At 37.4% G+C, this 12073-nt stretch overlaps 1 long non-coding RNA gene across 1 annotated transcript; it reads left to right on the forward strand.

The window, feature by feature from the left end:
• Window positions 1-457: 457 nt before the first annotated feature.
• LOC136786892 (uncharacterized) lies at window positions 458-5014 on the forward strand. The gene is made up of 3 exons (XR_010826439.1): window positions 458-718; window positions 2226-3664; window positions 4178-5014. It is a non-coding gene; the product is annotated as an uncharacterized lncRNA (long non-coding RNA).
• Window positions 5015-12073: the final 7059 nt, after the last annotated feature.

The raw sequence follows: 12073 nt of genomic DNA on the forward strand, positions 1-12073 counted from the left end.
GTTTTAGCCAAATTCCATCTGGCTAAATTGGAAGCTGAATTTTACCATGCTTATATAGCTAAACTAGATCTGATTTTAAAATAGGTCAGTCACTGAGGCAATTAGGTAGCAAATGAAGGTGGGAGTGGATATAAAGCTCCACAGGTTGTTTCTAGACTAACACTGCACATATGCCTGTACCATAACTCTTCAGGAAAATCTGAGCCTGCATAAGTCTGTTTATGATACTTCAGGATATATTTGCTCAGCTAGACATCTTTTTAAGTTTCACTGATATTTAACAAGTCAAATTAAAGCTAGTGAGTTTGTTACATACATTCCAGCATACATATGTTTGTTTTTATTTATCGCATTTATGAAAAATATTTTGGTTGTTATGTCATTTCATATGAGAAATGAGGAAAATGTGCAAATCATTGCTACATAAATTATTTTTCTGCTACTTTTTTTCCAGCCTCAGTCTCACAGGAATTATCATATTCACAGATGTGAGGATCTGGAACTTGACGGGCAAGGAAATGACAATGTGGACAAAGGTTCATCCACATTGGGGCAGTTAACCAGGGCAAGTCAACCTACACACCACATCACAACAATTCCCACCAAGAAAAAAAGAAGTGTTATAGTCATAGTGGACTTCCTTCTGAAGGAAATGGATGGCCTGATTTGCCATCCAGACCCAACCCATAGGGATGTCTGCTGTCTCCCTGGGGCTCAGGTAAGAGGTATTGCTCAGAAAATCACTCACCTGGTATGTCCTTCTGATTATTACCCCTTATTGGATTTTAATGGTGGCAGTGATGACATGGCAAAGAGAAGTCCAAGAGTGATCAAAAGGGGAGCCAATGGTATCCTGGGCTGCATTCAGAAGAGTGTTGCCAGCAGGTCAAGGGAGGTGTTCCTTCTCTACTCAGCCCTGGTGAGGCCACACCTGGAGTACTGTGTCCAGTTCTGGGCTCCCCAGTACAAGAGGGACATAGAACTAGTGGAGCGAGTCCAGAGGAAGGCTACAAAAATGATTAGAGGACCGGAGTACCTGCTGTACAAGGCCAGGCTGAGAGAACTGGGCCTGTTTAGCCTGGAAAAGAGAAGACTGAGGGGAGATCTCATAAATGTGTATGAATATCTGAGGGGAGGGTGTCAAGAGGACAGAGCTGGTCTCTTTTCTGTTGTGCCCAGCGAGAGGATGAGAGGCAACAGACACAAACTGAAGCACAGGAAGTTCCGGCTGAATAGGAGGGGGCATTTCTTTACTGTGAGGGTGACAGAGCACTGGAACAGGTTGCCCAGAGACATTGTGGAGTCTCCTTCTCCAGAGATATTCAAAACCCACCTTGATGCCATCCTGTGCAACATGCTGTAGGTGATCCTGCTTCGCAGGGGGAGGTTGGACTAGATGATCTTCAGAGGTCCCTTCCAACCTCAGCCATTCTATGATTCTGTGATTCTGTGATATTTCATAATTCTATTGCTACTCCTCCCACATCTTACTAGAACATTGTTTAAAACTCCTTTAAAAACTCTTTTAAAAAAATAAATCTGTTTTCAGTAAGTCTATTGACAAGATACTTTCTGAAGGTGAGTTTTCAGGTGACAGCTTTGTGTTTCAAACTTCAATTATCATCTCAGATGGGAAAAAAAATAGACACACCTTTCTTTTGTCTTTCTTTTATTTTACAGTTTTTGGATTAGACAAAAGAGAACCACAAAGTTGTTGAGTCATTTTAAATTGATCATTGCTTTAAAGCATATGGAATTCCTATTTTCTGCTCCATTTGAAAGCCCTAGGAAAATAATTTTTGCAAGGAAAAAATATGTATGTGGCAGAAATTGCTATTTTCTCTTGCTAGAGAAATACATCTAGGTATGGAACAAGAGGAAGGCTTTGTGCAAATACCTGAAAGGAAGTTGTGAGGAGCTGGGAGGCAGCCTCTTCTCACAGATAACTAGCAATAGGACCAGAGGGAATCACCTCAAGTTGCAACAGGAGAGGTTCAGGTTGAAAATTAAGAGAAATTTCTTCTCAGAAAGAGTGGTTAGAACAGGTTGCACAGGGAGGGGGTAGAGTCACTGTCCCTGGTAGCGTTTAAGGAAAGGTTGGATGTGGTACTTGGGGACCTGTTTTACTGGGTAATATGAAGCTAGGGGGATGGTTGGACCAGATGATCTTGGAGGTCTTTTCCAACCTTAACAATTCTATGATTCTTTGATTCTTTATCACATAGAACTCATCCTGCCAGCAATGTGTGCTTGCAGCCCAGAGAGCCAACCATATCCTGGGCTGCATGAAAAGAAACATGGCCAGAAGGTTGAGGGAAGAGATTCTCCCCATCTGCTCTGCTCTCACAAGACCCCACCTGGAATGTTGCATTCAGCTCTTGCGAGACCCCAGCCCATGAAGGACATGGAATTATTAGAATGAGTCCAGAGGAACACCATGAAGATGATCAAAGGGCTGGAGCACCTCTCCTATGAAGACAGGCTGAGAGAGCTGGGGCTGTTCAGCTTGGAGAAGGGACGGCTCCAAGCAGACCTTATGGCAGTCTTCCAATACCTTAAGGCGGCCCACAGGAAAGCTGAGGAAGGACTGTTTGTCAGAGAGTGGAGTGATAGGACAAGGAATAATGGTTTCAAACTAAAGGGTACATTTAGATTAGATATAAGGAAGAAATTCTTTACTCTGAGGGTGGTGAGGCACTGGAACAGGTTGCCCAGAAAAGCTGTAGGTGCCCCCCCATTCCTGGAAGTGTTCAAGGCCAGGTTGGATGGGGCTTTGGGCAACCTGGTATGGTGAGAGATGTCCCTGCCTATGGCAAGGGGGTTGGAATTAGATGATATTTAAGGTCCCTTCCAACCCCAAACATTCAATGATTCAATGATATTTTTATTTTTAACCTTTATTTTCATCCTTTTTTTTTTCCATATTCTAAACGTCAAGATAAGATTGGAATGAAATGTTACCATTTTTATCATCACCATTTAAAATGATCTTTGTTGTGCTGTTGATTTGTGTGATATTTATATTCTGTGTATTATTTGTGTTGTTATTGTAATTATTTTCTTATTAGCATTGACTATATTCTTCCTGTGCATCCTTAAGCTCATGTAAATTATCCTTACAACAGCATAGATATTGATACAATTGAATACTTGTCATTGTGTAAAGAAAAAAAAAATCCAAGGGAACAACAATGAGGCCAACTGTATGAAGTTCAGCAAGGCCAAGTGCTGGGTCCTGCATCCTGGGGCACAACAACCCCAAGCAGCACTACAGGCTGGGAGAGGAGTGGTTAGAAAGCTGCCTGGCAGAGAAGGACCTGGGAATACTGGTTGATAGTCAGCTGAATATGAGCCAGCAGTGTGCGCAGGTGGCCAAGAAGGCCAACAGCATCCTGGCTTGCATAAGAAGCAGTGTGGCCAGCAGGTCTAGGGAGGTGATTGTCCCCCTGTACTCGGCTCTGGTGAGGCCGCACCTCGAGTACTGTGTTCAGTTTTGGGCCCCTTGCTACAAGAAGGACATGGAGGTGCTCGAGCAAGTCCAGAGAAGGGCAACAAAGCTGGTGAGGGGTCTGGAGAACAAGTCTTACGAGGAGCGGCTGAGGGAGCTGGGATTGTTCAGCCTGGAGAAGAGGAGGCTCAGCGGCGACCTTATTGCTCTCTACAGGTACCTTAAAGGAGGCTGTAGCGAGATGGGGGTTGGTCTGTTCTCCCACATGCCTGGTGACACGACGAGGGAGAATGGGCTGAAGTTGTGCCAGGGGAGGTTTAGGTTGGATATTAGGAAGAACTTCTTTACTGAAAGGGTTGTTAGGCATTGGAATGGGCTGCCCAGGGAAGTGGTTCAGTTCCCCGGAGGTCTTTAAAAGACATTTAGATGTAGAGCTTAGTGATGTGGTATAGTGGAGGACTTGATGGTGTTAGGTCAGAGGTTGGACTCGGTGATCTTGGAGGTCTCTTTCAACCTAGATGATTCTGTGATTCTGAGACAAGACCTTTTCATCTAAATATGAGATTTGCTTTTTTTAAGATCCTTTTGGGTGAAAGATCACGTTAATGTACATGGCATTATCTATTGCATTGAAATAACTTCAGCCAACTTTTTCAAGAGCAAATTGCCTAGTCTTTTTTTTTTTCTGCACCAAAATGTATTTTAAGAATTAAATATCATCTTTTCCAGGTTCTAGGTTTTCAGTGGTCATGATTCTGGTCTCCCCCTTTCTCCCTTGTTGGACGTTACTGGTGCTGCTTGAGGAAGAAATTGTCCCACTAGCCCTGTGGATGCTCTTGGCTCCCATCTTGCAGACTCATGGCAGCCAGTCCTTGTGGTGCACTGACACTCTTGCTTTTTTACAGATTTGTCTGTATATAAAACTGTATTCCAAGGTAATTTTGACAGCTTAAAATGGAGTACATTGGGGAATGACAATAAGGAAGACGATGGAAAAATATTTCAATAAGTGGTGAAAGTAAATTAGTGGTTGATTATTCATGTTACATTTTTCATTATCACTTAACTTATCATTTCAAATAAGGTATATCTGTGCTGCATGGTCAATACTGAAACATTAATGGAAATATGTCCCTGCTAATCCAGTTATTATTAAAAACACAATTCAAAAATATTGTTTCACTATCTTTTCAGCCACAAAAGAAACATGTTGACCAGCCAGGGTGCTGTCATTTGCAGACCACAGCACGCTGAAGAGTCACTGATCTGACTTTTTGGATTATATATTTGTATTCCATATTTTTATTCTCATTATTAGTAAGATGTACCCAATTATCCTGATAGCCCTAAAAATGATTTCTCAGTACCTAACATTAAAAACATCATATCCTCTAAAACAAAAGTTTTTAAGGAATACCTTAGCCACTGAGTCCCATCTTCTGTCATCAGAGGAATGATGCATTTAAGGTATAAAACTGAAATCAGATTGGTAATGGTGTTTTGTTTTTTTTTGTTGTTGTTTGTTTGTTTTTGTTTGTTTTTTTTTTGTTTTAATGTTTGTTTGGCTGTTTGCTTCTATAATAATAATAATAATAATAATAAATGTGTATCTACCACGGAGTGGTATAATTTCTTTTGGTAATACTATGTCATTATTATTTTTAAATTTTAGTACAACAGTGTAACAAAAGAAGAAAAGCTCATCTTCACTTTTTAGAAAGGAACACAATGCAGATAAAGACTAATTGGCCTCTCCAAAACTACGCAGGGGATTAATTCAGAGTATCAGAAGATGTTAAAACAGAAGATACTCTTTCTTTGTTTCCCATATAGAGAAATAAATGCACTCTATTTTGGTCACCTAGATATTTTGTCGTATCACTTATCACACAGAGACATATCACTGCATGTCAGCCCTGATTTTTGATGAATCTGCTGTATCCTGTTGCCGTGAAACCCAGATGTGGCAGACTACTTTAGATTAGACTACTTTAGATTTAGATTTAAACCCTGAGTATCAGTGACTGCATTCTGCAAACACTGCAAGTACAGGCTGATAACTGCTTGTTAGGAAGGAGACATGCTATGTTCTCAAAAGGGGATAACAGAGACACTTTCTGTGGGTCTCAAATCAACAGGTTCAACAGGTAACTCATATTACCATGCCTTCATGAATCCTGCTTTTACACGGGTGGGATAAATTTAAAGTCTAAGTTATAGGTTAGTCAAGCATCTTGCTGCCTGTGTTCTGAGCCAAAAAGTGTATGTAGCACTGGCACTGGGCTCCAACTAATAAATCTGGATTCCAGTAGAATTAATTACCTCATTTTCAGTGCAGTGCTATAGCATTCATATGATTCTTTTTCATCCTTGAAAACTGGGATAAGTAAGAGGCAGGAATGAACTCCTATCTGTTGGCAATATACAGTCACAATGCATTCTTACATTTGTGGATCACTTCAATTAAGTCATCGGCAAAAGGATGCAATTTGGTCTATTAAAAGTGGGTAAGAACTTGACATATCATAGACTGTTGTCTTTAATTTATATTTTTAAATTATTTTCAAGACTAGTCTTTTCAGACTGTTCCTAATTAATAAAACAACTGGCTTTCCAAGACCACCCAGGAAGAGCACCTAAAGTAAAATAACATTTAATTGAAAACACACCTACAAATCAACATATAGTATAAAGTTAAGAACATTTATATTCAATAAAGCTGGATAATTGTAGATATTACAGTATTTTCTCTAAGCTCACTAGCTGGGAATTGACCTCCCAGCAGTACATTCTTGATACAATCTGACAGGTTTGCTTTTCATTTTCAATTTTTATAATTTGATCTGAGTCTCTGGACAACTTCAAGGCTCCAAGAATAAGTTTGACCAGCATAGTAGGCTTACTTGCAATAAGCAAATTTCTTTGTGTTAGTAACTTTGTACATCATAATCTCCTGGAAGTACTGAAGAGGAAAATAAAAAGCTTCTCCTTGAAGATTTGGTTTGTGAAGCATTACATTCCAAAGAATTAGTACTTTCATCATGTCAGAGATTTATTTCATGAACTAAGCAAATTGCTGTTATCCCTTGACATGGTGTCATGATTTGAAGATGTAATCTTCATTATTGATTAACCCCAGCAGATGGTATGACTCTTTGCAGTTGCACATAAGAAAGGAAAAAATATAGGTCAAAGAATAACTTGCCTTTTGGAATTATTTTAAATGCTTCTGTTAGCTTTTAGTATATCAGCATTTTAATATCTGTAGCACAATTAAGTGCCTTACTTCCAGATGGAGTCACACACAGTAATGTAACAGACATCTTTTTTACAGTTTTCAAAAGAAATGCTATTGTCAATGTGGGTAAGAACTCATTTTCTGACTTTTAGTAAAGTCAGCTTAAACAAAAATGCAAAAATACACAAAAAATAGTGAAAACAATAGATAACCTATGCTATAAATAGATCATGAGTGAAACCTCTAGTACACAGAGAGGGAAAAAACAAACAAACAAACAAAAAACCACAACAATAACAACAACTAAAAGAAAGCAAGTTTCCATCTTTTTTTATCTGTGTAAATCAAGGATTGTTTTCCTCTTTTCTTTCCTTTTTATTTTAAATATGTTATTGCTGGTGTTGGTTTTGTCTTGTCTAGGAAATTGCTAAATCAGAAATTGAATACTATATCTTTGTTAGTTCTATCAGCAAGCCATATATTTGGAAGACCAGGAGGATGAAGCTTTCTGCTTTTGTGGATTAGCTCCGACCAGCCTTGTTAATATTCGCTATAAAGCTCTCCTCATTAATTCTAACTGTGCCACAGTACATAACCCAGAAACCAGATTGTTATGCCTACCTTTTGTACATTTTATAATACCTGCTTGTCTACCCATACAAAAAGTTAAAGAAGCATAAGAAAAAGTCAGCCTGACAATAGATACGTTGCTGATTTGGTTTAAGGCAAAATGACATGGGTGCAAGATTTGCTTCAATGATAATTCTATGCCAGGAAGGCATATGCCACTATGGGATTATTTGAAATATCTGAATATCTGAAATGACTGTATGGAATCACTCTGAAATTAGCACAATATTGACTCCATAGGTGAAGATTTAATCCAGATTCTGATGTGCTGTACTTTTTGTGTTGTGGCAGACAGACAAAAGTTAGTTAATTCCTTTTGTCTGATAGTTACCAAATCTATCAAGCCTCCAGACTTAGATTCTTGTGGAAAAAATTGTTTTGTGACTAGACTTATATTATCTCAACAGGATACAGAGATAATATATTGGATGTACAAATGAGATGGTTCTTTTGTGGTTTTCCCCAAAATAATAGCAAGAAACAAACGAAAAATCTTTATAAATTTACAAACCGACAGTCAATTTGAAAGATTTGAAAAGAAGAGAGAGATTACACAATTTTATATTTCCAGGACAAAATACTTATGATATTCTGTTTTTAAAATCATTAACAACATGATCCATGGGTACTGTCAGTCTCTTTCCTAAACAAGCAGTCTCCACAGTATCTATCAATGAAGTGGGTCCTCTATGCTTAAATCCTAACTTCAGCTGAAATGCATTACAGTTTAACAACAACAAAAAATAGCATTAAATATTCAAATATTCATATCCTCCAATGCCTTACCCATATGCAGAAATAGGATTCCTGGTACATGCAGTACATGTGATGACCCCAGAACTCATTTCATAGCTTTAATTTGCCTTAGATAACAAAATCTGTAATGTACTCATTACTCTGAGATAAGAAAGCTAAAATAGCTAGGAAAGGTGGTGTCAAAGTGAGTTGCACATTACTGATTAGACAGATGCTGAAGCAGTACTTTGTCTTTCACTCAGTTTATGATACAGCAGATGATATTGCTCTGTGATCTTCTCTAATGTTGTTCCTGCATCCTTTACCTTACAATATTTCCTGCCTAAGATTAAACAGCTTCTTTGCAAGAAGCATCTATTTTATCTGTTAAAATGGCAAGTAAGCTGTATTTTTGTCAAGCGTGACCTTGAAGTATTCTTTAGGGAAGCCACCCCTCTTCTTTACATCTTCCAGGAGATGATATGAAACAGCCTGTGTGCTCATATAATGTCTGTGCCATGTCCATTTGACACATTCTGAATAGACTTGCATTGATGACAGCTATGTATATGTAGGGGTGCTTCTGTCATGACCACACAGTACATTCATTCTGTACAAAACCCCACAACAAGGCAGCAAACAAGAACTGTAGGTACATCTAAAGTGGTAAAAAGTATGAGCGTATTTAAGGCTGTAGTCTCTTTCTGTAATCCTGGTAACACCATTTGGAATCAAGGAGTTACTTTTTAATTGGTATTGTCATAATCATTGAAAACATATTCAGGTTAAGTGAACACTTAAACAGTCAAAAATTCAGCTTGTCCTCTTACAGGGTTTGGTTAACACATTCACTCATTTTCTGCAAGCTGATACTAATCCAGAATGATTGCAGAAGCAGAAAAATGATTTACTCACAGCTGAAAGTCTTTCTGAGAAGTTGCACAGTCACTGGCATACAAATGTTCCTTCGTACTCAGTTTAGCAATGTTGGAGGTGTTGTGCAATGTAGAAAGGTTAGAACATTCTTGTACAGAAAATTCCATAATTTAACCCTGTGGGCTGTGTTGTCTGATAGTAATGCTACCACTAACAGCTTTGCTAGGATATTGTCTTGGAAGTCTCTGTATTTGATTCTGATGCAAGACTGGAAATACCAGAGATGAAATTCTTTTGAGTCTATCAGAAATTCTCACCTGTAGAAGACAAACAATAGATTTCTTCACATGAGACTGTCAAGTCCCAATGAACTTACAGTTTTGAAGTTTGTAAGGATGGGTGGTTCTCCCAATACTTCTTCTGGATGCAGCAAACGGTGAAAACCTCGATGTACCTAAATTTCTTGTTATGATTTGAGAACCTTTTTTTTTTTTCTTTTTCTTTTCCTTTTTTGATATATATATAACACCAACAGAAAAGAAGAATCTGAGAAAAATTTTCAGTTACTACAGGAAACCATTTGCTACTGCAGACTATCCTTAAAACTTTTATTAATGATTTTAAATTTGTTTAGATTTTAAAAATGATCTTTGTGTCCCAAATCTAAAAATGCATACAGAAAGAGAATAGGTGATCTTTCAGTTAGAGAATTATAACTCTGTAACATTTTGTGAATATCTACACAGTTTGCCTCATCTTCAATTTGCTGTCTTTTGTCAACCATTCGTCTGCAGCTTATCTAAGGTGACAGTAGGCTCAATTAACAGTCTAATATAACACCAACAGCTGTTTTGACATTGACTAGACATTGAAAATGATGGGTCCAGCTCTTTCTTATGTCTTAATAATCCTGTAAACCAAACATCAGATGAATATGTACTTAATACTAATTATATAAAAGTACTATTAAAAATAACCAAGACACTCAAAATATTTCCTTTCTAGCATCCATGATCCGAATTATTTATTACGAGTTTGAGCATTACAACCTAAATCATTTAATCAAAATATTTTTGGCACCTATGACAGAAGTAGTCAGGCATTAAATGTGAAGCTCTCTTCCTCCAGTGTCTGAAGGTAATTAATCAATGTGGCAAAGACCTGGGTGCAGAAGATGTATATCTCACCTTCCAGTGATTAGTTTGTCAAAGCCACAAGATCTATGAATATACTTATTTAACCTGTCAAAAGGATATAGTACAGCCTGAAAAGTCATCATCAAAACTGATGTAGCAGAAAATTTCTAACTATTGATTAGATTCAGACATTCATTCTAATCTGAACATGTACTTAGGTGCATCAATAGGTCAAGCAGTCTATGAGTACAAACCAGTAATACTGGAATCTTGAGTCAGCAAGTTAATATGCCCCTGAGTACCTTAAATTACTTTCTTCTGGGATGAGTCTTAAAGAGAAAGGAGGGTTAGTGTAAGCCTAGAATAATAGACTGAGGCTGTGTTCATCTTAACTGTATAATCTCTCTTCTCTTTAGCATCAAGTCTTAAGCGATGTAGCAGGTGCTATTTCAATTCTTCTATTCATTATTTCTGAAAATAAATTGAACAATATTATGACTCTAAACTCATTCATCCATAAAAAAATGAATCAGATTTCTAGTATCAGGACGACCTGTGGTATGGGAGAGGTTAAAAAAATAGAGAAAGCAAATTAAAATAGGATTTAACTAAACCTGCTGTCACTTCTGTCACAAGAAGCTTAAATGAAAATATATATAAATATACTCTGAACTCCCTGAAACTGCTATGAAAAATATACTTGGAGCATTTTATTCTGAAAGGAGAACTTTTTTATGACTTTTCTATGAACTTTTCTCTTTGTTTCTTTCTTTTTTTTCTTTTTTCTTCTTTTTTCTTTTTTTTTTTTCCTAAACAGTGGAGTATTGTGCCTACTAAGTTCACTTTGGAAAGCGTTGTCATCATAAGGTTGCTTGTTGTTTTATTCCTTTTTAATGATGCTATTAATAGAATTTTCAGTAATTTGGTTAGATAAAATATTTTTAGGGGATTTGTCCACAATTTTTGGAGATCTTTTTTCAATTGACTTTTAAAGTTATGTTTAAATTTATTTATTTATTTTTTCCTTAATATTTCACCTGACCATTAGTTCCAAAGTTATTTAAATAAATACATCACTAAAAAAAGTTTTGCTTATTCCAAAGTGAACTTTTTTGGTGATGCTCATTTTTCTGACAGGCACTGACTGTGTTTACAGTCAGCCCCAGAAATTAAGTTAATAACTACTCACTAACAAGCTGCCAAACTAAAACCAAACAGTTTTTCATGGACAATAGGGGAGTGGAGGAGAAGGAGGGAGGCCAGGAATGGAGCCTGTATACATTGTACAGAGTGATGAAGACGTTTGCTATGCAATTTATTTGTGATGCTGTTTCCAGGAAAGCCAAAGATTGTGCAGACTGCTGGAGGCATTTTTATACAGCCTACTTTTGAATCAGCTGCTTCTGTGAAAGCGGACTGAGCACAAGTCTCTACACTTCCGTGAACACCAAAATAAAAATAATGTTCTTCCCTATGTATGTCTAAAGATTCCAAGGCCTTTTAACTCCCTTACAAAGGAGTCTGTTAGTGACAGTTTTGTGCCCTAGATTGATTGAAACTGAGCTCATTATGTATTCATTTTGGGGAACAAATCTTTATAAAACAGCTGGAGGCTAAACACTAAGATAAACCTCAGACAGAGGTAGTTGTTTAGAGTAGCATCTGCACTAGCATATGTCAGAAGGACTTAAAATTAATTTATTTCAGTTATTTAGACTAGTAATGTCAGTAAAGGGACTTTATTAAATAAGGAAAGAGAATATGGATTTCAGAGCCCATCAGTTCAAGATAACTATCAGACTGAGAATCTAAACATATTTAGGTCAAGGTTGGATTATAAATTCAGAAACTTCTTCTTAATAGGGTATTTCCCTTTTGATTCCTTTCCTTCTGACTCCTACTGTGTCTGCATCTGTTCCTTCTCTAAGTAGACAGAACGCGGAATAGATGCAAATATGATGCAGTTTGTTGATTAAATTCTTGGCTGTGTTTATCTGTTGGAAGCCTTAT

This window comes from Anser cygnoides, chromosome 1 (genome assembly GCF_040182565.1).
Source record: "Anser cygnoides isolate HZ-2024a breed goose chromosome 1, Taihu_goose_T2T_genome, whole genome shotgun sequence".
Classification (NCBI taxonomy): domain Eukaryota; kingdom Metazoa; phylum Chordata; class Aves; order Anseriformes; family Anatidae; genus Anser; species Anser cygnoides.